At 43.3% G+C, this 27,970-nt stretch overlaps 1 protein-coding gene across 4 annotated transcripts in view; it reads left to right on the forward strand.

Annotated features, from left to right (window-relative positions):
* Positions 1–27,970, forward strand: part of Zbtb7c (zinc finger and BTB domain containing 7C) — a 283,578-nt gene that overhangs the window by 25,766 nt on the left and 229,842 nt on the right. The window contains exon 1 of one of the 4 annotated variants that reach the window (XM_070029191.1): positions 10,419–10,451. The exons of the other annotated variants lie outside the window; for them this stretch is intronic. The gene's annotated coding sequence lies outside the window, so the exon portion shown is untranslated. Of the gene's footprint in view, positions 1–10,418; positions 10,452–27,970 lie in introns of those variants that run through there. 4 annotated transcript variants of the gene reach the window in all.

A 27,970-nucleotide genomic window follows, 5' to 3' on the forward strand; every position in this document is an offset into this window, starting at 1 on the left:
CGAGGGTTTCCTGTGTGTTCCTGCACTGCTAGCTGGAAGAGGCTAAAGGGACTTTTTGTATGTTCCATTCACTTCTCTGCACAGCCATCCCTTCCCCATTGCCTCTGTCCCAATGGTTGGAACCTTTTGAGCAGGTCTGCCCTGTGTAGGGCATGTGTTGCTCACTTCTTGCTAACATGTGCATGTGGACTTGTGTTGGGGGTGACTTTGTCTGGTGCAGTTCTTCCCTGCTTCATGACCATACTCCAAGCTGAGATCTATAATTGCTGGGCTGTGGGAAACCAGTGGATCAGGAGAGGCATGGAAATTCCAACCTTAACTTCTCATAGTTCTAATCTAGTGACTCCCCTCCTCCCACCCCACATCAGCCTCAGCAGAGGTCACCAATAGCTTCTCAGTCACTCTATACTGCAGGACAGAGTAGGTACTGCTGAGGCCTTCACTGTTCTAAAAACACTTAGACCCCCATGCTTAAGAAAAATATTGACTCTGAATTGGAAAGAGACCAGTAAACCAGAAAGGGAAAACACTGAATCAAGTGTCTACAAACACACTATCCATCCCCCTGCTACTTACTTCAACTCCAAGTTCATCATTGTAACCCCGTTCAGTGAAGGATGTGGTGTTTTGTGGCAGGTCAGCTAGGATATGAGATAGAGTTAATTGGATATTTAATTTTAGACAATCCAAACATTTAAACGTATCACAGGAACTGCAATGAAATGTATTCACTTAAGTCCCATCAGTTTGAAAAAGAGGGTAATTGAATTAATTTTCTACAAAAGTATTGGTTTGGGGGGATTCTATAAGGGTTTTGAAGGAAAGGGATTCTATGCTGAGCTGAGCCAGTTGCCTGGTGAAGGGAGGGTTGGCTAACTGACCGTTGGACTCTGGCTCTTTGGAGATTATGATTGCTTAGGTGATGGAAACTATTTGTGGTGCAATGCCTGAGGATGAAAGCTCTCGGCCTGGGTAAGGCATGAAGGAAGTAGAGGGCTGAAGTGCAGCTCCTGTTGTACCATCGAATGAGGAAGCTCCACATTCATATTGTCTGAGGTGCAGAATGCACCTTGTTAGTACAGAGGGAGGAAAGAAGGATGGCCTTGATCTGCTACGCCTGCTCTATCATTTAGGTAAACTTTTACTTCCCAACTCTGCTCTTCCAAGGGATTGTAGTCTAGAAGCCCTTCTAACCTAGTTTGTGCACAGGTGAAGATCAATGTTGGCTGGAGTATTTGCTGTTTTGTGAAAACAATCTCCTGTATAGCATCAGCATCGGTGCTTCTGAAGTTGCTTGTGTGCATTAATATAGTTTAAGGTTTCTGCATTCTTCATGTCTTGTGGTTTGGATTATATGGAAAGTAAAGTAAAGAACACTCAGGTTTCTCTTATGTAGGAAGGGGTGTCATTAGTGAATGTGTGACACTAGGCTGTGGATTTTGAAGGGGTGTGATTATACTAGAGCTGTCATTTGCTTTGTGTTGAGGAGATTTATATACTTGCTTACTCTCAAAATCAGAGTGGAGAATATCCATGGCACAGGAGAGTTAGGTGACTAAGAGCTGCTTGGTCCTATTGCTATTTGTCATCATTTAGTAACATTTAGCAAATAGTTTTACAAAACTTACCACATAAAAATAATCCTCTCCTTCCCTGCTCCTTCTCCTCTTCCACTGAGATGAGATTTTTCAATTCTTGTTCCTGGATTAATTTTTTAAATTTTACTTTTATCCCTAAATAATGTTAAGGAGCTACTTTTAAAGTGTTCAGTTTTAGGCATTATCTGTTGTTTTCCCCACTCACGGAAGGTGACAATTTAACTCTTTCATTGCATCTACTCACATTCATCAACTATGTTATTGTTCCCATTGGTTCACTGGCTTCCTGTGAATGCATAATACACCTGTTTCCATTGTCATGTGGCCTACATTCCTGTGGGAAGGATAATATAATTGATAGTACATGTGTTTATGGGATTAGTTTGGTTAATGGAATGTGAGTGGGAATGATGCCTGCCACTTCTGATCAGAAGCTTAAGAGCTATTGTATAGTCTAGTTGGATTGCTCTTTTCCTCTGCCAGAAATTGGAGATGCCTTGCAGTGAGGCTGATCCTTTCACCTAGATCTTAGAATGAACAAGACATGCAGTGCAGCCACAGCTGGCCCACAGCTGTGATAATTACATGATTGGGAAGTAGCTCTAATTTTTGTAAGCCATTGAGATTTCTTTTGTTACAGTAGTATTTCATAGCAAAAGCTGACCAACATATTACTCTCCGTGTCCTAACACTTTAAGCTATAATTTTGGTGGGATAAATATTGAGTGTTATGGTATGTTCACACTCCTCAGGTGAACAGCCAATTAGCTCTATGATGCTGTTTCTTTCATGAATCACTCTTTGTTTTACCCAGAGTTTATTATTGCATTATTTTTATGTTTATAGTTCTATATGTTTATTATTAATCCAGTCCCCAAATCTCTATCAACTCTCTGAATCTCTCCTCAAAATGTTCAAATTTCTTAGACAAATCTTTCTGTGTCTCTGATATGTTCCAGTCTGGACCAATAGATCTCTACCATAGTCCATAGCTATCATCTTGGAGTCATCTTGTACATCATCCTTGGGATTATTTGACTCTCTTCCTGTGGGGAATCTTCTATTTCCTATATCCCTTGGCTTTCTCTTGTTTCATTAGACCTCTATATTGTTGAAACATATCCTAAAAAGGGAGCATGGATATAACACATTTAGAACTTTGAATGTCTGCACATATCTTTATTTTACTGTCACCTTTAATTGATACTTTGGATGGATAGAGAACACTTGTTTGGAGATCATTTTCCTTCATAATTTTAAAGGCTTTCTCCCTTTTTGTTCAGATTTCTCTTTTTTTGTAGAGAAGCCTAAAATACCCATATAGATCATCTATATGTGCACATGATCTTTTGTTTTTCTTTCTGGATGTTCTTTAAATGAACAATTATTTTAGAACAGCTATACATTTGCAGAGCTAATGTAAAGATTGTTTAGGGAGTTCTTTCTTCATTTATTTATTGTTATTATAAAGGTGATGTACAGAGACCCCTCTGTACCATTATATTAGTCAGATAAAGAGTACATTTCTTTTTGAACTTTTTGAACTGTCACTTTTTCTCTTGATCTCTCCCAGTTTTCCTTCTATCTCCACCCACAAGTTGTATAGTTCATTCTCAACATATTATCTAGTGAGTAATACTGCTGCATTTGTTCACCCTTTTTCCCTCCATTTCTGTGTCCTCCACCCTTACCCTCCCAAAGACAAATAAAATAAAATAAAATAACAGAAAATAAAATAAAAATAAGAGAACATGGAAACAGCAACAAAGGAAAAAACCCTGTTGTTTCCACTTCCTGGACTTCATTTCAATGAACATTATTTTACATGGTCAGATGCACATAGCTGTTGTGCCTATGTGATCCTCTCCTAAGAATCCTTTCCTTTGGTCTCACTCTATGTGAATGCCTAGAGACTTGTATAATTGATTACATCCCAGTATAATTTTTTTCTTTTACCATCTAGTGTGTTTACTTGTAAATTTATAGGCTCATTCTAGTTATCACAAATGAGGGAAACCATGCAACCTATGTTTCTTTGGGTCTGGCTTACTTTGCTTAATATAATTTTTCCAAGTCTTTTCATTTCCTTATGAATGGTACAATATCATTATTTCTGATGGATGAGCATATATATATCTATATCTATATATCTATATATATCTATATATATTACATTTTCTTGATCCATCCATCCACTGAGGGGGATTTGGGTTGATTCTATATCTTAGCTATGGTAAACAATGCTGCAATGATTATAGTTGTGCTGGTAGCTTTAGTATAGCCTTGTTTGTGTACTACTGGATAAATGCCTGGGAGTGGAATTGCTGGGTCATAGGGAAACTCTATATTTAGCCTTTTGAGGGCCTTTCATACTGCTTTCCAGAGCAGTTGAACAAGTTTACAAATGGGATTTTTATCAAACTGAAGAGTTTCTGCATGGCAAAGGACATAGCTAACAAGATAAATAGAAAGCCCACAGAATGGGAGATGATTTTTAATGGGAGATGATTTTTACCCACTATGAGCCAGATAAGGCCTCATATTTAAAATATACTTAGAGCTCAAAAAATTAAACCCCCAAAAATAAACTCTCAAAGAGATAACAACCCAATTAATAAGTGGGCTAAAGACTTAAAGAGAAACTTCTCAGAAGAACTAAGAGTGGCCAACTGACACATGATGAAATGTTCAGCATCTCTACCCATAAAAGAAATGCAAATCAAAACAACATTGAGATTCCACCTTACCCCAGTTAGAATGGCCATTATCAAGAAAGCTAACAAAAACAAATGCTGGTAGGGATGTGGTCAAAAGGGAACCCTACTACACTCTTGGTCGGAATGTAAACTTGTTCAACTGCTCAGGGAGTTTGTATATACTCTACATCCAGTTGCCCCTAATCTTACCATAGGATATTAGCAAGGTACACTTCCACAACAAATGAGCCAACACTGGCATATAATCATCAATTAGGTTTTACTCACTATTCAGATTTCCTTGTTTTCCCTAATGTTCTTTCCCATTTCAGAATTCCATCCATAATACCACACTACACTTAGAAGTCATGTTTCCCCAGACTCCCTTTGGTTGAGACTGTTTCTCAGCCTTCCCTTGTTTTTGCTGATGATGGCAGTTTTGAGGAGCATTGGGCACTAGTTATGTATTTTGTAGGATGTCCTTCAATGGGGATATAGCTGATGTTTTTCTCATGACTAGACTGGGATAATGTGTTTGAGGAAGAAGATCACAGAGGTAAAGAGCCATGATCATCAGTTCATGTCAAGGTTACCTTCTGTCATTGTGACTTGTCATTGTACACTTTTCCTTGATCACTTGGCTGGAGATCGTGTTTGTCATGTTTCTCCACTTTAAAGTGACTCTTATTTTTCTTTCCTTTTCACCGCTTTCTTTTGAAGGAGAGTCACAATGTATAGCTCACACAGAAGGATGGAGTATTTGCATAAATTATTTAGAATGCTTTTGCATAGGAAGTTTTGCCTGTGCTCCTCATTTGTTTCATTCATTCAGTTAGTATTTATTATATACTTGTGAATATTCATTTTATTCTTTGGATTATAATTCAGTGTTGTTTTATTTACCTGGATGCTTAAGTCATCCCAGCTTTGGCCACAGGTAATCTTTTACTTGGCTCCTGTATTCCCTTGACATACTATCATTGTTAGTATGGGGGATATGAAAGGATTTTTTTCCCTGATACTATCAGATATTCGAGCTTCATATATTTTCTCAGTCGTAGAATCAGCCATTTCTCCAAGAAGTTCTTAAACTGATGTCAAAAGCAAAGATCTAGGTACTAGTTGTACTTATTTCTACTAGGATGTCATTGCTTCTAGATACTTTCAGTTTTTAAAGCAGAGGTATGTACATGTGTGTGCTAAGCCTTGTATATACACAATCTTGCAACTATTTCTGTACATAACCATCTACAGCCATATTAAACTAACTATGAATTTAAAATGATACTACAGTCCTTTTTGTTCTAGTTATTTTTGAGATAGGGTCTTGCTTTTTGACTGGCTGGCCTGGAATCAGGATCCTCCCATCTTAGTCTCCTGTGTAGCCAGGATGATAGGCATGAGTCACTGGTGGCTGACAGAAAGTATTTTCAGTCATTAAGTTTTATACTGCTCTGGATGGGAGAGATGGAGAGAATGATGTAAGGGGTGATATTGATCAAGACACATTGTACTTATAAATTGATATGTTGAACTGAAACTCTTTTGTACAACTATTTGAAGATAATGATAAAAAGTTCTTTTGTTAATCCTCAGCTCTCTAGCACCTGACCCAGTGCCCAGACTCATGTATACTCTTAGTAAATATTTGCAGCACAAATGAACAACAAAACCATTAGCTGTGGGATGGTCTGGTGGAATAGGCTTGCTGAAAGCAGTCCCCCCCCCTTGATCTAAGACCTACATGCAGGCTAGGTGGGGACACAGTATGGGTCCCTGAGGGCTTGATCTCAGACCTATTGCAGCCCCCAAAGACTTTATTCATGTGTTTGAGTTTGCATTTAGGAATATGGAAACCAGGGAGGAGAGACCAGGTAGAGGATGGAAGGTGTCTCTACATAATGATGTCTGTCCCCTTCATGTTTCTGTGTACTAAAGGCAGAAGTGCCCTGTTGGGTGGGTGTCTGGTGAGAGGCTGCAGAGAAGGGTGTCATTATGCTATAATTGATGAGCAGGTCAGCTTTCTTCCCTGAGGCAAAGCCTAAAGCATTAGCAGAATGACAGCAGCATTTAGAAAGCCTGGTCACCTGGCTAGACAGGTCTTAGCATGACATAAAAGCAGAGAGCAAAGCAAAGAGGGGCTATGCACCCCAACTGCAGAGACACTGCAAGGTGACCGCCTCAGGGGGTATAGGCCCTGGGTTCTGCCACCTACCCTGGCAGGAAGCTGCTATACAGAGCTGTGATGGGCTGTGATAGGGGTTGGGGGGACATGTCACAGGGTGACTGACAGCCCTGCTTCCAGCAATGGGGCCTGGCCTTGGGCTGATTTTAAGCAACCCAGGGCCTTTCTTGAGTCTCACATACCATGTCCCCAAACAGTAATTAGCCAAGTGCTTCTGATTCACATGGGAAGCCAGAGTTTTCTGAAGGTAACCCCAACTGGAGCTGGGTGGCTGCAGAGGCATGGAAAACCCTTCTCTTCCAATTGTCTTCTCTGACGAGTCTCTGGGGCTTTTTTGTGCCCAACGTAGAAGTAGATGATGTCTTTGGGTTAGGACATTATTCTATTTAAAATGCAAATAGTCACAAGAAGAACACATTAAACAAGTATCAGTAACAACTTCATGTGGATTGGTTTAAAATATTCATTAAGCAATTAGAGCTGGAAAGAATCTCAGACTGCCTGGACTTCTCCAAGCTCCTGTGGCCAGCAGCAGCAACACCTGGAACTCATTTGGGCTGCACTTTCCCAGGCCCACCTAGGCCCCACTGACTGAGAGAATGGGGTGTGCCCAAGCATCTGTGTTTGCAAGCCCTCAAGTGATCCTGATGCCCACTGTAGCTGTGAAACATCACATCAGAAGACAAGGAAACAGAAAGAAAAGGGCAAAGGGCACAAGATATGCTTTAAGACATCAAACTAGCCATAGCAGAACTGGGACCAAAAAACTAATGTTCTCATTCTTAGTCTGTCCATTTGAAAAGACATTTGCTTGCCAAGATCTAGGAAGGAGTTCCCATCCATGGCCTCTGGGAGCAGGAGCATTACCTTATGTAGTTCTAACCACACAGTTCTGCACAGACCAGGTTTGCAAAGGCTTAACATGGTTAAGTAATTCCTCTGGGGTAAGGTAGACAGGATTTCAATCCTGATTTTTTTCCTCTTTTGTACTTACTTGCCTCTGATTGCATCATGTGTACAGACTATGGACAACTGATGTCCAGAAACTTCTGGACAAAGGCAAGTTATTCTGAGCAATCATGGAGTATTCCTTCAACTGGGGGAGCAGGGAACTCGGAGGTTCCTTGCCACCCACCACCTTTTCAGTTTTGCTTCCTTTTGAAAAGTACAGAGGGAGAAAGGAGAGATCTATCTGTCCTTTTCTGCCCCTGAATTTCTATCTTGGCCTAGGAATGGGCTTTCCTGGGTGATTTGCTGCCCTTGTTACTCTGGGAAGGGCTGGAGCCACACGAAATGGGGCCTGCATACCAGGCAGGAGAGCTGACCATGGGCTCCCATATGCCTTTGGAGTTAGAGCCCCTGGGCAGAAACATGACAAGTGGGGAGGGCCTGGGAGTATACACAGAGTGAAAGAGAAGAGGAAATTAAAGAGGCTCCAGTCTCCTTCTCGCTTCCTTCTAGCCTGTTCTGTTGCATTTTTGGCAGGGCTTGGCAAAGCTGGCCTGTAACTTTCCAGTCTGCCTGCTCATTGTCTTGCCCAGAAATACCAGATAAAAGAAACCATGGAATGAGGAATGAGGAGCTTGAGTCCCACCCCCAGGCTGTTCTACCAATACCAACTCGCTTTTATGTCTGCCGTTAGAACCAGCTGTCCTAACAGCCCTTGCCTGCACTGTGTGATCTGTGGTGGTGAGGGGGTGCAGAGGGTGTGTCTCCCAGGAGCCTCACACCACAGACCAGATGTCCACCCACTATCTATCTTGTGCCTGCAATCTGCCTAGCAGCACCCCTTTCACTGGAGTTCTTAGGGTTCCTTTTGTAAGTAGAATGGCCAAGAAGGGTAATGTTTGGTTGGTGGTCATCAGATTTTTTGGTTAAACAGATAGTCACTCTGTGGAAAGGAGCCAATAATTCAGAGCAGAGGCTACTGGGAAAGAGGAACCAAACAAAGAGCAAGGAAAATGACAAGAGTCTTACCAGTTGTCAGAGCCACAGCTCTTGGTTCTAGGAGTGACCCCAGAGATGATGGAGAAGGTCTACCTTGCCCAGGGACATGAAGCTGATGAGGACAGAGCCAGGTCACACCTGGTCTGTGCCTCTCTAAGCCCCTTATGATGATAGATTGTTTCATTCCTCACCTCAGGCTCTTTCTTCTGTAAAGAGTCCCTGCAACTTGACTGCATCTCTTCTCCAAGGAGATGTGACCTTCTCCAGAAAGGTTTTGGGGTAGATCCCATTTGTGTGGTCATTAAACATCCTGTGATAGTCTCCCAGGAAAAATATGTTAAGGTAGGTCCTGGGGAGACAGAGGAAACCACTATCCCAGCTCCTATGGTGTTCCTAGGTCAGAGGTAGCACAGAGAAGTCAAACTGCAAACCTCAGGTCTGGGCATAGTTGAGTACACCTATAATTCTAGCTACTTGAGAGAGTAATAGTCTGAGGCTGGTCCTGAGTAAAAATAGAAGACTTGCTGAGATTGGTGGCTCATGCCTATAATCCTAGCTACTTGGGAGTCTGAGATCTAAAGAATTGTTGTTCTAAGCCAGCCCAGGCAAAAAGACACCATGTCACCCAATAAGAACTGGCCATTCACAATACCTCTGTGAATCTGATCATATAAAATAATATCTTTGAAATGAACTCCAGGATATGTAAACAAGAAGTTTTGTTTCCTTGTTGCTGTTTTTGTTTTCTTTTCCTTTTGTCTTGTTTGTTTATCTGTCTTTGGGAAGGCAAATTGGGCACAGAAATGGGGTTAAAGGATGAACAAATATAGCAGTGATATTCACTAGACACTATGTTGAAAGTGAACTTTACAACTTGGAGGTGGGGATGGGAGGGAAAACCTAGGAGTGAGGGAAGAGCTGACATTGTTCAAAAACAAATGTGCTCTTTACCTGACTTATATAACCATAACCCCTCTGTACATCACCTTTACAATAACAATGCACTTGTCATCCCAGTTACATAAGAAGTGTAAATAGGAGGATCATGATCTTGGCCAGGCCAGCCCAGAAGTAAAAGGGAGACCCTATTTAAGACATAATGACAGGGAAAAGAGTTGGGAATGTGGTTCAAGTGGTAGAGCCCCTGCCTAGCAAGTGCAAGGCACTGAGTTCATCACCCAACACTGAAAAGTGAAAAAAAAAAAAGGCAGTTGAGCAAGGTCAGTCTCTGGGCCTGTGGTTGTAGATGGGACATCTCTGGTCAGGAGGAAGGTCATCAGCTAGGCTGGTGCTGGGGATTAAACAGTGAACAGCTTTTGCTGAGCATGTGGAGAAGGTAGGAATGGGAAGAGGCAAGGGCATCCCAGGAAGAGAGGGTCTTTCAGGTAGGATTGTATCCAGTCTGGCTGGAACCTACAGACATGGCTGCACTATGTTTATTGACAGGGAGTGCTTAGCAAGGCCAGATATGTGGGTTGAGCCAGATTATAAAGCCTTGAACAGGCTCATGTTGAGGAGTTTGGGTTTGTCATATCCTGAAGGCAACAGTGAACCTTTGAACACTTTTATTAGTCAATCAATGCTAACTATCCAGTAAGCAACTCCTAGCATCTTAATGGCTTAACTCCAATAAAGGTGTAATTTTACTCCTACGAAGTCTGATGAGACCTCCAAAATCACAGTGGGAGGGAAGAGAAAGATGGAAATGGCACATCAACTCTTAACTACCTCAGCCTGGAAGTGACACAGTTCCACTTACATTTACTGGCCATGGCCAGTCTCGTGGCCCTAGTTTAAATGCAAAGGAAGCAGGGAAGTGTCCAAAGGCGCATACATATTTAGACAGTACTGACTCACTGCCAATGTTATTGTCTGTCATGCAATCTTGATGTTCATACTGGAGTGATGAATGGATAAATTAAAGGCTTCAAGTGTGACTGCAGAGAGGTCAGGCAGAGGCCTTTCTAATTGCCCAAAGGGAACAGTCCTTCTGTCCCCAAATTCCTGTTCCTCTTCAGATTGCAGGTAGGTGAGCACATGGATTTTGGAGGGAAGATGGACAACAATAGTAGTGAAGGAGGCAGCTGGGGGAGAAATGGAAGGTAATGAGGGGGCCTGCTGATGTGTTCACTACGCAACTGGATGCAAGCTCATAGGACTGCCTGAGCTGAGATGGTGGATAGTATTGGAGTTTTCAGAGTTTAGGCCCACCAAAGTGGGTGCCATGACTTCTTGGCACTCAGCTAACATTTTGGAGTGAGTGAGTTGGTAGATGAAGCCATGGGTGAAAATGAAGAACCCAGAGAAAGAAGGAGTTGGGAATGGAAACATCCCAGGAAACAGTCTTCTTTTCCAAGGTGATAAAATCTCTCTCATGTTCCTAACACTCATTGCCACCTATTTGTATCTCTTAGGAGTAATGAAAGCTGCCACATCAGAAGTACTTCAGGCATTTTCAGAGGAGGCTTTTGCTCATTAGTTTCTGCATGTCTAAGCTCATTTGAATCTGGGGCCTGACTGGGCTCCCACTGTGGCCTTCCACTGGTAGTGCAATGGGGGTGGAGTCCTCCCATTCAGCCTCTGTCCCCTACTTGCTCTCCCCAATGACAGGCTGAAGCCAAGTTAAGGGATAATCTGTCACAAAGCTGATGGACAGGAGATGAAAATCTGGATTCAGCTTTGCTGCTAACTTACTGAGTGATCTTGGGAAAGTAATCTTTGGTACCTCGGTCTTAGTTTCCTTTTCTGAAAGTTAGGAGTTGGGTGTGCATGGGAGTTTTAAATGAGATAACCTTCCAACTCACTCCAGCCCTGACATTTCTAGTTCTATGGTATGGAAACTGAGTATCTTAAACATCTGGCAGATTTTAGGACTGTATTTTCCCAGCTAGGAATGAAACACCTAGAGGGATTTCTGCAAAGTGGACAGTCATTTCTGGGGGTTGCAGAAATCATAGCTTGTGGGTGTCAAGTGTGGGCTTTCTCCTCTTGCCTCTTCAGGAAATGGTCTTTTGGAGTGATGAGAGAAAGCCATAGACCACTTCCCCAGGAAAGCCTGCACAGAATGAACCACATACCACACATTTACCCCTTTACAGTTAATTGTAGGGGTTTCACTGGCTCCCTCAAATGCAGTGTGAATCACTTCCTGCCACATGCCTGCTTTTTTCTTCCTAGCAGGTTCTGTTCTATTACAAATTCAGTTCTTGTTCCTGAAGCAAGCTGAGGAAAAGCCTCAAAGGGCCAAAGGGAAGTCCCAGAGGTGTTTTCTCTGGCTTCACAGGACTGGCTGAGGCCTCTCTTGAGAGAGGCAGAAAAATCACATCAGGCAAAAAAAAAATCAGCCCTCAAACTGAAGATATTCGCAGAATAGTGTGTGTGTGTGTGTGTGTGTGTGTGTGTGTGTGTGTGTGTGTGTGTGTGTGTATGTGTGTGTATGTGTGTGTGTATGTGTGTATGTGTGTGTTCACTGATCCTTTGATTCTATGCTTTTTATAAATGTTATTATAAAGGAGATGTACAGAGGGGTTACAGTTACATAAGTCAGGTAAAGAGTATATGTCTGTATTTTTTAAAAATTAAGCTTTTCATTTGAGAAAACCAGAAATTTGCAGGCAGTTGTGAAACATATTAATGCAAAGGGATCTTATGTGTCCTTAACATAATTTCTTCTTATCTTGGGCTGGGAAGGTAGCTCAATGGTAGAGCGCTTGCCTTGCATGCATGAGGCCCTGGGTTTGATTCCTCAGCACCACATAAGCAGGAAAAAAAAAGCCGGAAGTGGCACTGTGGCTCAAGTGGTAGAGTGCTAGCCTTGAGCTGAAGAGCTGAGGGACAGCACCCAGGTCCACAGTTCAGGCCCCACGACTGGACCCCCCAAAAAAATAAATAAATAAAAATAATTTCTTCTTATCTTGTAAAATTGCAGTATAAGATCTTAGTCAGGACATAAACTGACACTGGAGTTGGTAAACCCATTATAAGTTAAAGATACTGCAAAGTGAAGATGTGTTTAATGTTTAATGTACAGAACATCTTGTATGATAATCCATCATACAGTGAATAATCCATGTTTACCTTTGCAATGCTATGGCCTTCTGAGAGCTATGGCTTGCTCCTTGGTTGTCCAAGATGTCAAAGTATTGTATTGCATATGGCCACCTCAGGATCAAAACTCAAAATTTAGAGGTTCATTGCTACCAAATGCACATCACTTTGGCATCATCGTGCAATTGAAAAGTTGCTAGGCTGAGACATCATAAATGAGGAACCTCTGCGTAGACACTGATATAGTAAAGCGTACAGAATATTCCTGTTACTGCAAGGTTTCCTCTGGCTACCTATTTATAACCGTATCTTCTTTTACCTGCCTTCATCTCTGCTTATACCTCAGAAGTCATTATTTTGTTCTTTAGGTCTATACTCTTGTCATTTCAAGGAAGTCACATAAATAAAATAATATGTAATTTCCTAAAGATGCATACAGGTTAAAACATGTATTAACAGTTTGTTTAAGTTTATTCCTGAGTTATTATTTCATGGTGTAGATGTACCAGAGTTAGTTTAGCCATTCAGCTGTTGAAGGACATCTAGTTTCTTCTTTGGCCTTGGGGTCATTTGGTTTGTTGATTCATTTCCATGTGTTTGGAGCTTTTTCTGTTAACTTACTGTTACTGATTGCTAGTTGGTTTCATTCTACAGAGGCCAGAAAACACTCTCTGAATGATTTCATGTCTTCTCATGTATTGATTTTTGTTTTATGGCCAGGACAGAGTTATCTTAGTATGTGTTCTTTGTGCACTTAAGGATAGTTTATCTTCTGCTCTTGGGGTGAATGTTTATCAATGTTGATTAGATTCTGTTGATTGATATTCCATTATCTTGGGTTCTTGCTGTTTTTCTGGTGGTTTTATTAGTTGTTGAAACAGGTGTGTTGGTGTCTGAAAGTATAATTATGGGTTTGTCTATTTCTCCTTTCCTTCCACCTGTTTTGCTTCACATGATTTGTTGCTTTGTTGTTTGGTGCATGCACCTTTAGGATTGCTATATCTTCTTGGTGAGTTGAACATTTTATTATTACTAATGTCCCACTCTGTCTCTGGTAATTCTCTTTATTTTGAGAATGACTTTATCTCATATTCATGTAATTAACCCTACATTCTTTCATCACAGTTTACATGACATGTTGTTTTATTTTCTCTTCTAACTTTCAATCTGCCCATATCATTATATTTAAGGTGAATTCCTTATAGTCAGCATAAGAGAGTCATGCTTTTTAATTTGTCTCTATGTAATTTACATTTAATGTAATATTGATACATTAAGGCTTAGGTATGCAATTTCATTTTTTCTTTTTTAGTATGCCTTTCACTTTTACTTTTTTCCTGGCATATTATTTATTACTTGGCAGTTTTCTACTTTAATTTATGTGTAATTTATTTAGTTTTTTTGCATTTTTACTGGCCTCCACACTACCACATTACATAGACATAGTTTTTTCCACTTTACTCATGTCCTTATTTTACCAACTTGAGTGAAATGTAGGAACCTTACCTTTCTTTATGTCTCTTTTTATCCTTTCCTGCTTATAATGTACTTGTTTTAAATATTTCTCCTACATGCATTTAAACCATAACAGAAAGCATTATAATTTTTGCTTCAACTGCCCAACTCAAGAGGAGAAACAAGTGTATTATACTTACCCTTTTCATTCCAAAAAATTTATCATTTCTTTTGGTTTAACAAAGAACTTCGTTAGTCCTTTGGTTTATTGGTGACAGATTTGACTACATTTCCTTTATCTCAGAATAGTTCAGTTTCCCCTTTGTTTCTAAATTGTTTTCTATAGATATGGGATTCTGGAATGATAATTATTCCCTGTCTCCTAAAATAATGTAGCACTGGGATTTGAACTCAAGGCTTCACATTTGCTACTTAGGCAATCTTCTATTTGAGCCATGTGCCAGCCTATTTTGCAGTTGAAAAATATGTCATTTCCTTTTCTCCCCCATAGTTACTAATGAGATAACTTTTGTATTTCTAGCCATTCTCCCACTGTAGGTAGTCATTACTTCTTTTTGCTCATGTTCAGGATTACTTTGCCTTTAATTTTCAGAAGTATGACTATGATTTGTCTTGGCATAGACTTTTCTTTGGTTTACTCAGCTTCTTCAATCTGTAGATTTATGTCCTTTATCCAAAATTTGGAAGTTTTCAGCTGTTGAGCCACCTTTCAGCTTGGCTCCCCTCTTTCTAGAACTCCAATGACAACGTTGTTAGAACTATCCTTATAGAACTGTAGATTTCCACAGATTCCCCCCTCCCCCTAGTCTATTGCTCTCTGTTTTTCAGATCCAGTCATTTTTATTATCTTCCAGTTTATTGAGTTTTCCTCTGGCCCCTTTTCTTCTGCAGTTGAGTCTCCTCACTGAATTTTGTATTTCTCTTTGGTTCTTCCTCCCCCCCCCCCGCCCCCCCCCCCCCCCCCCCGCCGCTCCAGCCCACAACAGCAGCAACAACAGCAAAGTAGCATCTGCATCACTTGGGAACTTCTTGGTAATTTATATCCTCAGGCCTCACCCCAGACCTCCTGGATAAGCCTCTGCCCAGCCATGGCAAATGTCGGGACATGCTGTTTGTGCTATTGGTATTTGTTGTGCTTCTGTTTGTGCAGGAAAGGTAGAAGCCATATATATCAAGTTGCCTGTGTGTGTGTGTGTGTGTGTGTGTGTGTGTGTGTGTGTGTGTGTGTGTAAAATATACAGAAGGATACAGAAGAAACCAGCCACAGCCACAGTCATTATCTTTGGGGATAGGATGTAGGATATCTAGGAGATAAGGATGGGACAGTGAATTTTTTATTTTGTGTTTGTGTATGTTGCTGAGGATTGAAGCCAGCACTTTGAGCATGCTAGACAAGTACTCTGACCACTGAGTTGCACCTCTATTTTGACTTTTCACTATATATTCTTTTAATTTTTTGAGTTTGAACCACTTAATGTCATACTTGTTTAGAAAATTAAAATACAAACACTCCTTTCTATGCAATCTCTGCCTTCCTCATTAGCTTTCTCCCTCACTTTTGGCTTCTTCATGCCAGTCAATATGTCTCTTCAGTTTCCCTTGGATGTAGGTGGCATTTTCTGACATGAGTCTTGGATTAATTCTGTTCTCTCTCTCTCTCTCTCTCTCTCTCTCTCTCTCTCTCTCTCTCTCTCTCTCTCTCTCTCTCTCTCTCTCTCTCTCTCTCTCTCTCTCTCTCTCTCTCTCTCTCTCTCTCTCTCTCTCTCTCTCATCAGTTGTGGGGCTTGAACTCTATACCTGGCATTGTCCTTGAGCTCTTCAGCTCAAGGCACATGCTCTATCACTTGAGCCACAGTGCCACTTCCAGAAAGAAAACTTTCTTTTTGTTGTTGTTGTAGGGCTTGAACTCAGGGCCTGGGCTCTGCCCCTGAGCTCTTCAGCTCAAGGCTAGTGTTGTACCACTTTGAGTCAGAGTGCCACTTCCTAATTCTGTGCTCTCATCTGGACTCTCAGGTACTCTTCTCTGGATAACCAGAGCTCCTTGCCAGATAACCAGATACCTGCTGCCACATTTGGGAAGACTTGCCTCAGTTTCCCAGCTTGTGCCTCCACTGCAAGTTCCTTTCCCCTACTTGCTCATTTCCTGCAGGCAGGCCAGTGTCTTTTTAGCCTATCTGCTTTTGGTGGGTGCAACTTGACCTTGCAGTCTTTGGGTCTTGGGCATCCCCTGAGTTCTATAGAATCTCTTAATAAATAATTGAGCTGGGTGTTGATGGCTCAGATCCACAATCCTAACCACTGAGGAGGCTGAGATCCCAGGTTCAAAGCCATCCCAGAAGGAAAGTCTGTGAGACTCTCCAGTTAAACAGCAAAGGCCAAAAGTAGAAATATAGCTCAAGTGGAAGAGCATCAGCCTTGAATGAAAAAGTTAAGGGACAGCATCCAGGCCCTGAGTTCAAACTCCAGTACCAGCACCAAAACAAAAACAAAACCCTAAACCAACCAACCAACCAAACAAACAAACAAACAAAAATCTGAATAAAAAGATAGATGGGGTTGGGGAGCAAAGCACAGAAGGTCAGAGTGGAATTGCCCTGCAAGGAGAAGAATGACCAGGTAGGAAAGAAGGGAGGGATGCAGGAATACAGGAGTTGCTGCTAATGGCTTGGCTTTCTCCTGATTGGTTGGGACTAAGCCATTCTCAGTATCCTGAGGGGCCATTGGGAGGCACATCTTTCCCCTTGGGGCCTTTTAAAGGACAGCTGTGCTTTGTATGGGGTGTGATGGAGGGTGCAATGTGTGACAAAAAGCTCCTGCGTAGGCGGGCAGGAGAGCAGGTTGCCCTACCAACAAGGCTTGTCTGATTAAAACCAAGTCAGGGGTGAAGCTGGATTTTAATAAGAAAAGAACATGCCCCCATCGGCCATGCTGTCCCTTGCCACCCTCCATCCCAGCAAAGCAGCTGACATTTCCTGCACATTTTAACTTTCTAACCAAATAATGAAATAATCATACTGGCTCCTCAGTCACAGGGTTCATTTTATCTCATTCCCAGGCTTCAGAATTCATCTCATATTTTAATCTGTTTTGAGCTCTTTTCAATTGCCTTGGAGATAGAGCCAAAGGTTCCCTGAACTCATGTTGCCTGGAGTTGTTTGGTTTAGGTTCCTGTGGGGTATTTTCTTTAATAACATGGCCTATCTTACGGCAGCAGTAGGAATTCAAGGGGGGTGGGGTTGAGGATGGTCTTGCATTTTTGTGGCTTCCTGACTGTAAATGAATGTCCAAATTCTGACTCTGGGGATTCTCATCTTTTGTCTTCTTATGGGTGGTACACTCCCCTCTCCTGCAGCAATGCCTTACAACTAACTGTTCCAGGATGCAGCATCCAAAAGTCCCTTGGAGACCAAGTACATGCAAAACCACCATAACAGCATGGACCAACCTTTCTGAGCTCAACTTTTCTGAAGACCTAGGAGTAGCTGTGCACCAATGGTTAACTTAACCAGATTAACTTAAAAAAATCTTATTTAAAAATCATTGCATTTTTTGTTATCATTTAACTCTTTTTTTTTTTTTTTTTTTTTTTTTTGTCGGTCGTGGGGCTTGAACTCTGGGCCTGGGCGTTGTCCCTTAGCTCTTCAGCTCAAGGCGAGCGCTCTACCACTTGAGCTACAGTGCCACTTCCGGTTTTCTGGTGGTTTATTGGAGATAGGAGTCTCACGGTCTCTCCTGCCTGGGCTGGCTTTGAACCTCGATCCTCAGATCTCAGCCTCCTGAGTAGCTAGGATTACAGGCGTGAGCCACCAGCGCCCGGCTTAACTCTTTTTTATAATACTGGAGAGTGAGCCCCGGGCCTCATGCAAAGTGATAGGCAAGTGCTTTACCACTCAGGCCATGACCCCAGCCCTTTTATTTGTTTTGTGCCTATTCTGGGGCTTGAATGCTGGGCCTGGGTGCTGTCTCTGAACTCCTTTTGCTCAGGCTAGCACTCTGCAATTTGAGCACAGTACCACTTCTGGCTTTTTCTGTGATTCATTGGAGATAAGAGTCTCAAGGACTTTTCTTGTGGGGCTGGCCTCAAACCTTAATCCTCAGTTCTCAGCCTCCTGAGTAGGTAGGATTATAGGCTTGAGCTACTGGTGCCTGGCTGTGAGACTATATCTAATTATTTAACAAAAAAATGGGGAAACAAAGAGGAAGCAACAATGCTTGATAAGAAATGTATTCGTTATCTTGCTCATGTAATTGTAACTCCTCTATACGGTATTCTCACAATTAAAAAAAAAATAAATTGAAAGTGGAGTGGTAGAGTGCTAGCCTTGAATAAAAAAGCTAAAGAACAGGGCCTAGGCCCCAAGTTCAAGATCCAGTTCACTCTCTCTCTCTCTCTCTCTCTCTCTCTCTCTCTCTCTCTCTCTCTCTCTCTCTCTCTCTCCCCCCATACACACACGATGCAGTTTTAATAGACTTATTAAAATAGAGCCTATACTTTTTAAAGCATACAATTCAGTGGGTTTTTTAAAAAAATGTCTTGTTTTTTAGTGCATTCAAGGGGGCGTACTTCTAGCTATACTGTCTGATTCTAAAACATTTTCATGACTTCAAAAAAGAAACCCGTGTCCATTAGCATATACCTGACTTGGGAGGTGTTTGCTGTTATAGTAGCACAAGCCAGCCCATGCTGACTGACACTGAAACTGTTCTATGCCTAGAGGAGGCATGCTGTGTGATGCTATTACATGCTATGCTATCCGTTTATGGGAAATCTGGAAATGGAAAGTCTGGAGTGAAGAGGAGAAGCTCTTCTCCTAGGTAGACATATACAGACAGCATGAGGTATACTTTACTGTCTCCAGCTGCTGAAACTTTGACTTTCTTTCTTGCCACTAGCCTGACCGACTGATTCTGAGAAGGCAGGGAAGGCTGATCAGGTTGGGTGGCACTGGAGTTGGAATGCCAGTAATATCTGGAATCTGAAGGGCGCTTGGCAGTCCCCTGTGACCTTGGGAAAGGCTAACCTGGCCCCCACCCCCTGAGCAATTGATGAGGAATTCTTTGGGTTTTTTACCTCAGCACACTGTGTTCTCTTTGGCGATTCTCTGTCCCACTCTTACCTTTTCTGTGTATCAGTGTGAGGGCTACTGAGAGGCAGAGGTGGGGAGAAGAAGGTAAAACTGGCCTTTGTGACAAACCTGCCAGAATGCATTTGCTCAACCTTCGGAGCCTGTGCAACCAGGATTTTGGGAGATGATAATGTGGTATTGATAGATTCATCTCAGCACCTGTACTGATGAGTAGGCAGACTGCCTGGAACTATTCCTTCCTTAGGTGGTCCCCAGGGCTCTCCTGTGCCCAGCACAGAGCTTGGTGCCATAGGCAGGGGCTCATTACCTAAGCCCGGTTCCATCTCTAAGCCTTCCATGTTCAGCAGGGCAGGACCCAGGCCACAAGTGTTTCAAAGGCTCAGAGGGTAGAGAGAATGCTCTGTGGCCTGGTTTGATTAATATTGCCACATCACCACATAGGCCTCAGTTTCCCATCTGTTGGATAAAGTGGTGGGCTGTTGATGTTTTTTTTTTTTTAAGGTTGCTCAGTGGTATGAATGACCAGGGAGACTTGTTAGATTTTGGAATTCTCAAGTTGTTACAAATCAGCTTTTGCTGGTTTGGGGGTAGTGTTGGGGTCTAGCTCTTCATTTTCATCTTGTATGACCTCTCTTTCACTGAGGTCTGGCCCAGAAGATGGAGTGTGGCCATTTTAGCCCAGCAGGCTGTGACAGAATGTAGAGGTCATGGTGAAGGATTTTTGGATGCTAAATTCCTGGCCAGTGCCCTGCTTTGTGTGGTTAAAGTACTTGTGGTAGCATATTGCTTGATTGGGAGACAGTGGTATTTGTGTGCTCTCATTGGTTGCTGAATAATTTAATCAGTCAGTTATCAGGAACAGGTTGGGGAGGAAGGACCATGGATCAGGGCTGCTCCTTGGAGGAGGCTTGCTGTAGCCTGGAGGTAGGCTGGCTCCTCTATATTGCCCACCGGCAGCCCCTACATAGGTTGCCATGAGGACTTTCTGTGCTGGTTCACTTTGAGGTTCCCTAGGATGAGTGTGAGAGTGGAGGCCCCAAGAATTAACAGATCAGGCAGATATAGTGGTGTTTGGTGGTAATTCTTTTAACAAAGCTAGAAAGGGTACCTTAAGGACCTTGAAACTGGATGGCTGGTCTCAAGCTTCATATGCATCTGGTAGTTTTGCTGAAACTGGTGTACTGGTCTTCCTACCAGGGTACCCACTCCAAGAGTGGTATCCCTGATGTTGCTGGTCCCCAGGCCACACATCAAAGGACTCAAGACTGTCACTACATGTAGGGCACTGGTAGACTGGGGACTTACCCTATCCACCTCCAAGGAGAAAATAGGAGATGAGAGATGTCCTCCGGAGAGTTAAAGAAACCAAGTGGGGTGAAGTGAGATTTCCAGAAATAGGAGGCAATGGATGATTGGTACCATGTGGACTGCTGAACTACCATGGCATGCACTGCCCAGCATCGGCATGGCGCCCCACAGAGTTGAGCAGTGGGCGGCAGTTGGGGCAGGAAAAGAGGGTTCCTGAGTCTGAGCCAGGAGGTGGGAGCCAGGTCAGGAAGCCCAGAGCAAAGGCCAACAGCTGAGTAGAGTTCCAGGGAGGGGTAGGAAGGAAAGAAGACTTTAAAGGAGAGGGATGGTGGAAGGTCTGAAATGCTTGGGTGAGGAGTTCACTCCTTTCCACAGTGAGTTGGGGACAAATCAACACCAGCTTGGCATTCCCAAGCACACATCTGGAAATAGACTTTTGCATTTTGAAAAACAGATTTTCACTAGTAGCTCATGGCCAGTCCGTGTGACATGGTTTCAAGGCAGTGTCTCCGAGCTTTCTCTGTCCTCCAATATCCTTTCAGCCCCACTCCATTTTCTTGGCCACTGGCCTTGAAATTTCACAATTAGAGATGATTTCTGTTACATTTCCTCCAAGAGGTTCATTTGCTAAACCAGAGATACCCAGGAAGGAAATAACTAATCTTGATACTATGCTGTGTCACCTTGGCAGGTATTTACAAGGCAGTCTTCTGCCAGGGCCATTGGACAGGAGAAGTAGAACAGGTTAATGTGGACCAATCTGGAGGCAGAGAGAAAGAAAGGCTAGGTGTGGCAGAGATGAACAGCATTGTTTTGGGGCAGAGAGTCAATAGGAAGACAGAATTGGTGTGGGGAGTGCCCAATTCTGAGGACTGGCATCAGGAATGATAAGGTGCAATGAGGCCCTGGGGCCTGGATACCAAGGGGGCACAGAGAGGCATCATAGGCCTAGCAGGCTCAGAGAGCACAGATAGTGGAGTTACCCTTCCTTTCTGTGAACAATGAGGATGGGAGAACCACTGTATCTCAAACTTCACTTCTGGAAAAAATTGGAAGGAATAGACCTGCCCCAGGTTTTTAGGCTGAAAGCAACCATGTGGTTCCCAGGTCCTCATCCTGAGTCAACTAGTCAACTAGCTGCATTCCAAAAAGCACAGGGAGGAGAAAATATTCTAAACAGGCTTGTAGATGGCACTGTGAGAGTGTTAGTCTTCTGTGTGCTTCTAGGACTCAGTTTCATTTACTCTTGATGCATTTCCTGAGTGCTCTGCTTATCAGTTCTGTGCTGGGTACCAGCCTCAGGTGCTCACTGATCAGAGGAGGTCAAGTCAGGTGGCGGCAGCAGGTTATATTTTAGAGTTAAAGGTGATAGAATTGAATTAGTGCACATGCTTTAGGTACATGCTGAGTCCTGGCCTTGTAGAGTTAGAGAAGACTTCCTGGGAGAGGAGTCCTTGAGCTGAGCCTGGAAGTCCAAGAGGAAGTCAAGCAGATTGGTCTGTATTCCATCCCTAGCCTGAGCTTTCCTGGATACCTAGCAAGGTAGGGCCTGGCCAGACTAATGGGGCATATGAGAGCCTTGAGAGTTCCCTGTGAAATTAATTCTGAGATCAAAGGTTTCATGTTCTCTTGAATAAGTGATTTAACTCACCCTTGAGATTGCTGTGACTCAGCTTATCAAAGGCCTATGCAGTTTGAAGCATCTCCACTAGGAATGGATGAAGAGCAGGAAACAAGGTCTATAATATAGGTACTGCTTGGACTTTGGAAGCCTTAGTATACCTGTGACTTTCTCTTATCATCCTTCAGAAGTGAGAGGCTCTCCTCCACCTACTCAGTGGTGATGTGGCCCCACTGAGTACCAGTGGGTTTATCAGTCTAGAGAAGGCCTGTGAGGGAGGAAATGGGGAAAAATGCCCAAAGCCATCACTCTTTGAAGGTCCTGTGTAGACTCCCTTGTCTGGATGCTGGCGTATCTTCTTTCCAGTCCCTGCCCATACCACCAAGAGTCCAAGGATTTTGAGCAGTGGAGATCTGCAGGGCTCCTGGGCTGGGGTGGAATAGGCCAGTGGGGGTTTTGGAAAGCATGGGAACCAAGGATTTTCTGTTTTTGACCGAAAAGAGTTGACATGTCATTCACATGTGGCTGGAGTAGAGAGAGAATGCATGAAATGATTTACCCAACAGAAGGCAATTCATCAGGAGTCAGGAAAATGTAAAGTTCATATTATTTGACCCAGGAATTCTCATTCTATGAATTTATCCTACAAGTATTCAGGTGCTGACACAGAACAACAATATATAAAGGCTGTTGGTTCATTGCAGTGTTGTTTGTAAGAGCAAAAGGTTAGAAACAACCTAAATCCCCATCACTGGGAGACTGGATTAATCAACAGTGCAGTAATACCCTAGACTATAGTATGCAGTCATAAGGAAAACAAGGGGGCTTCAATATATGGATTTGGGACAATCTCAAATGTATCATGATGGAAGCAAAGTGTTGGTCACCATTATGGTATGGCATCATTTGTGTAAAAAAGGGCAAAATTAAATATATATAACATATGTAACAATATATTGCTACATATTGCTATTGTTGAGGCACAACGCCTCCTGGAATAGAAATACTGAGAAATGTTAACAGGACATGTAAACGAAGCAATGAATGACACAGACCAGAGGGAAATTTTTGCTTTATAATTTTATGTATCATTTGGACTTGGAACAGTGTGGATATGTCTTCAAATGTAATAAGGAGAATAATTTGCTTCCTTAAATGGCCAGGATTCCAGGGCTGTGTGTCCCCAACATGGCCTCTGCTAGGCCTGGAGATTCAAGGCCCTTAGCTATCTTGAGACCAATGGAGTGGACGGGACCTCATGCTCCAGTTTGGGCTGGCTCATCAGCCTGAAAGCCTGCACATTGCAGGATTTTTGAGAAGCGTAGCTTAGGTTGAGGTTTGCCTCTAGCACTTGTCCTGGCCTCTTTTCTATGCCACTCGGGGGGCTGGGTGACTCAGGGATTCTTCCCTGGAAGCTGTGTGCCCTGCTTCCTCTTCTGAGACCACTGCTCCCTCTTGTAAGGGGTCTGCTTCATTTGGCTCCTGCTATTATCTCAACAGGGACTCACTGAAATCTGCTGAACAATCACACGCATATCCTAGGTTGCACTGGCAGAGCTGGCCTGGTGTTAGATGAGACTTTGTCCTGTGGTTGTTGGGAGAATATTTGTCATGGTTCTTCTCAGACATTTCCTTTGGCCAGCCCTACTGTATACTGGAAAATAGACAACAGGAGAAAAGTGTTTTGTCCTAAATCCTCCCTCCCCGGGGCAGCAGGCATGGCTAGGTACTGTGACTCTGATTTGAGGTAATCTCAGAGCTGGTGCTGCTTCTTTTTTTTATTTTTTTTTAAATTGTAAAGATACTGTACGGAGGGGTTACAGTTACATGAGCAAGGTAATGAGTACATTTCCTATTAAGCATTGTTACCCCCTCCTTTGTTTTCCCCCTACTATCCCTTCCCTCCTCAGCTCCCCAACCCCCTCCTCTTCCCCACCAAGTTGGAAAGTTCATTTTCAACTTAGTGTCTTGTACATCTCATTGTTACAATGAGTCAACCTGTATCCTTGTTTCAGCATTTTATTTCCCTTCCCTCCAAGTTAGAACAATGTATATACAAGATGCAGGGCAGAACTGGTGCTTCTTAAGGCCTGCCACCTGTCACCAGGGCTACATTTAGAAGCCCGTAACTCTGATACCCTCAGCTGCTTCCCTGACTCGCCCCCAGTCCCAGCTTCCTGTGCCTCTGCTCTGTCCCCCAAGGCTTCTTATGTGCTTGAGCAGAGGTGGCAGCTACACAGCCAGATAACACGGGTCCGCACGTAACTCCTGGCAACCAGCCTACCTGAGGGATGAATCCTAAGAGTCCTGTCTTAGCTTGTACGTGACATGAAACTGTGGTGTCCTCCAGAGATGGCAGGTCCAGAGTGGAGCAGCCAGGCAGCTACTTCTTCATCCAAGTCAGGAACTGTGGTCTTCCAAGAAGCATGGCAACCAAGGAAGCATGTTATAGACTCAGCAGATGAGAGTTTGAATCCAGACTGCCACACAGGCTGGGTGACCATGCTTACTTACCCTTTCAAAAACTCAGTTTACCTATGTGTGAAAAATGGGAGCTAGACCCAGAATGCCCGTGGGATAGACAAGCTGGAATTGAATTGTAAGTCCAAGCTTGCCTTCTAGTCTAGCTTCTGTGGTTGAGATGAGCTCATGACAGTGAGCAAGGTCCAGTTCCAGTTCTAACAACTGCATTGACTTATTCACTGACATGCTTGGCTCATTTGTTGGCAAGGTCTGGACCATTTTACTATTGTGGCTCATTTCAGGCATGAGGTAGAAGCTGGATCATCCCTGGATGGAGGCAGCAGAGGTGGGGCTGAGTTGTAGCCACTTGTAGGTTCCTACCCATTGCTCTGCAAGGCAGGTGTTGCTGGACCCAGGAACGAGCCTGCCCCTGGTCTTGGCCTCTGATGGCTTTCTGGGGAGGCCAAGACAGACAATCCTTCTGTAGGAATCACAGCATCTCTTGCCTTTGAGAAGCAACAGGCATAGGCAAAAAGAAATTCTGGGACTGGTTTGCAGAAAGGGGCCACACTAGGGACAGGTAGCATTGGAGTGGAGTTTCAAATGTGAGTCCGTCCTTCTTAAAAGCTCTGGAGGTAATGTCTGTTCCTGACAATCTGTGAACCTGCTTTGGAAAACCTGCCAGTGAAACTGAAGGATACATTAGTACAGGTGAGAGGCCAAGAAACGGGTACCTTATTTGCTGGGAGAGGGGCTTCATGCCCAATACAGCCACAGGTGGGGGAAGTTCTATGTGGAAGAAAGTCCTGCTCCTTACAAAGAGCCTCATCCTGGCTCCTTACTCCCAAGAACATTTTTTCATCCCTGTCCAGGGCCAAGGTGGCCCAGGCTGGGCCATTAGAGGTTGTTCATTAGAGGTAAGACAGTGAGCTGATCTAGCAGGCTGCCCAAGTGGGGGTGTGGCCTGTGGGAGCCTGTCTTTGGGCACAGAGCCAGTTGGAGAGGACATGGCCTGACAATACAGTCCAGAACTCATTGGAGTGACTTCACCCTTCAGATAGACATGGCAGCCCTTCCATGTCTTGGAGTCTGGGGAAAGATGTTCATAAAGTTTACATTTTATATCCTTTCCCACAATAGAAGAAGAAGCAAGCAGACATTTTAAATCATACATCTTTTAGTAAGGTTAAGACAAAACACATTTTGTTGTTTGAAGAAATGATGTGTAGCTCCTCTGTATCATTAGAAAAATTAGTATTTCCATTAGTATCATGGAATGTGAGAAGCAGATAGGTCTAAAAGAGCCCCATACAGTCATTTAATTTTTACTGATGATGTAGTAGAGATGCAGATATGGGACATAATTTGTCAGCTAGGTGACTGAAGAACTATCACTTAAACTTGTATCACCATAGTATAAGATAGATTCAGGAACTGGGTAGTAGCCTGGACTCTGTACCTCAGCAGGATCAGTCAAACTTGGTCTAGGACCCCCTTCTAGCCTTCCCAGGTCAGCTCTGAGGTCTCAGTGGGCCCTGAGGGGGATTGAAAGATCTGCCCGGGGGGGGGGATGGTAGAGATGCTGCACAAATGGGATGTTGATGGGGAGGGGAGAGGGCCATGTGAGCCAGGGGAGCCGAATCTTGAACAGGGAATGACATAAATATGCCCAAAGCTAAGGGAATCATGGAAATTTCCCCCTCCCCCGCCGTGTTCAGTGACTGCTATTCTAGGAGAGACCGCTTATAGGCATTCTAGAACTGGGGTTTGAAAGGCAGTGTATAGCCCTGGACCAGGAAACAAAGAAAATGCCGAACATTTCTTGCAGAAACTCACTCCCAGCATCTTTTTTCTTTTGGTTTCCTTCAAGAGAGGCCGACAGGGCTCCAAATCCAGCTTGTCCAGTGCAAACCCACAGCAGTTTCTCACTGAGCATCTAGCCACACATGTCCTATTTTTACTCTTAATAACTGTTCGCTCAGGGTTACCAAGGTCTTCCTGTTGCTATAGTGAGAGGTGATGGTGCCAGCTTTCCAAAGCGCTGGACCCTTGACTCAGAGGAAAAACACAATCTGAGTTGCTGTGTTTTCGGGTTTGCCTGAGAAGATTTAATACACCATTTTCCAAGCCATGGCAAACAATGGTGGTTTGCACTTTAAATTCACCAAAAAAGCTCAATAACCAAGAAAACTGGTGATTCTGGGGAGTGGAACATTTGAGATTACATGGAAGATAAATGAAAATGATAAGACTTCATTGGGAAAATAAAATAAAATGATAAGAAAAAACCCAGACATAGATGCATTGCCCGACACGGCCTTTGTGGTCCTTCTGTGGTTTCTGTCCTTCTGTCAGTTTTCCTAAGTGTTCATTTGGCAATATTGAAGACATCACAGGCATATAATTGGCAGTCTGCTTTTCTTAGTTAATATGTCATAAGCATTTCTATGTTGCTGTATTGTTTCAGCGCGCACTATTTGCATTGTGGCATAAGGTCATATTCTTGCATACAGCATCCTCCTACTTTTCTCCCTCTGTAGCCATCCTTTGGTCTCCTCCATGCAATCTCTAGCTAGACCTATTCCTCTACAGATATGGATATTGACCTATCTAGTCCCCTTCCCTTTCACCTGGCGCCAGCCTTGCTAAACAAAGGATGGTTTCAGACCATTGGGGTGGCATGGACACACTATGGGATGAGAACTTGTTAGAAATTGAGACTTGTTCTCCATCTAAGACCTCCTGAGTTGGGAATTGTGTTGCATTTGGACATGATTCCCAAGTGACTTGTGACATACTAAGTCTGATCAGCACTGATCTCAAAATACATACTCTGCCCAACTCCAGGACACATGTCATAGCCCACATCATGCCTTGCTGAATACCGAGAGACCAGAGGAGGAAAGGGGAGCAAGAGAAGAGGGAAGGAACCACAGCAGCTGTAGGCAGCTGCAGGTCTGGAACTTTGCAGAGATTGGAGGTGGTGAGAACCAAACTCACAGAAAATGCTTTCTGGTTGTCCAGATGGCTGTTAGGGGTAGGAGTGTAGATTTGGGAAGCTCACCATCCCTCATGTCCATACCTATTTTACAGAAGAAGAAACTGAGGCACAGGGAAGTCAAGTTGCTTGCCTAAGGTCACTCATCTAATAGGCAGTGGTGTTAGACCAAACCGGATTCCAGAGACAACATTTCATAGCCACCCTGAGATGTGGCTTCAGGGTATAGGGTAAATGGAAGGATGGGGAAGCCAATTTTCCCCTAATAGTGAATTATTGGAATTAGCATACAGAAACCCTGTGTGAGACTGTGGAGGGGAAACTACAAGTGCTCAGGATATATGGAGTATGTACTGTGTAAAGATGGTTGATTCATTTTTCCCACAATGCAGCCCAGCATCCACTAGAGACATTTGCCTTCCAGCAAATCTAGAATCTTTACTTTATTACTTTAATTAAACACATTACATGCCCTTTTGACTTCTGAGGATCCGCCCCCCCCTTCATAACCCTGTTTTTTGGGGAGGGAGAGGCTCTATTTCCT

Source organism: Dipodomys merriami, unplaced genomic scaffold (genome assembly GCF_024711535.1).
Source record: "Dipodomys merriami isolate MVZ:Mamm:240054 unplaced genomic scaffold, mDipMer1.0.p SCAF_2, whole genome shotgun sequence".
In the NCBI taxonomy this organism is placed as follows: domain Eukaryota; kingdom Metazoa; phylum Chordata; class Mammalia; order Rodentia; family Heteromyidae; genus Dipodomys; species Dipodomys merriami.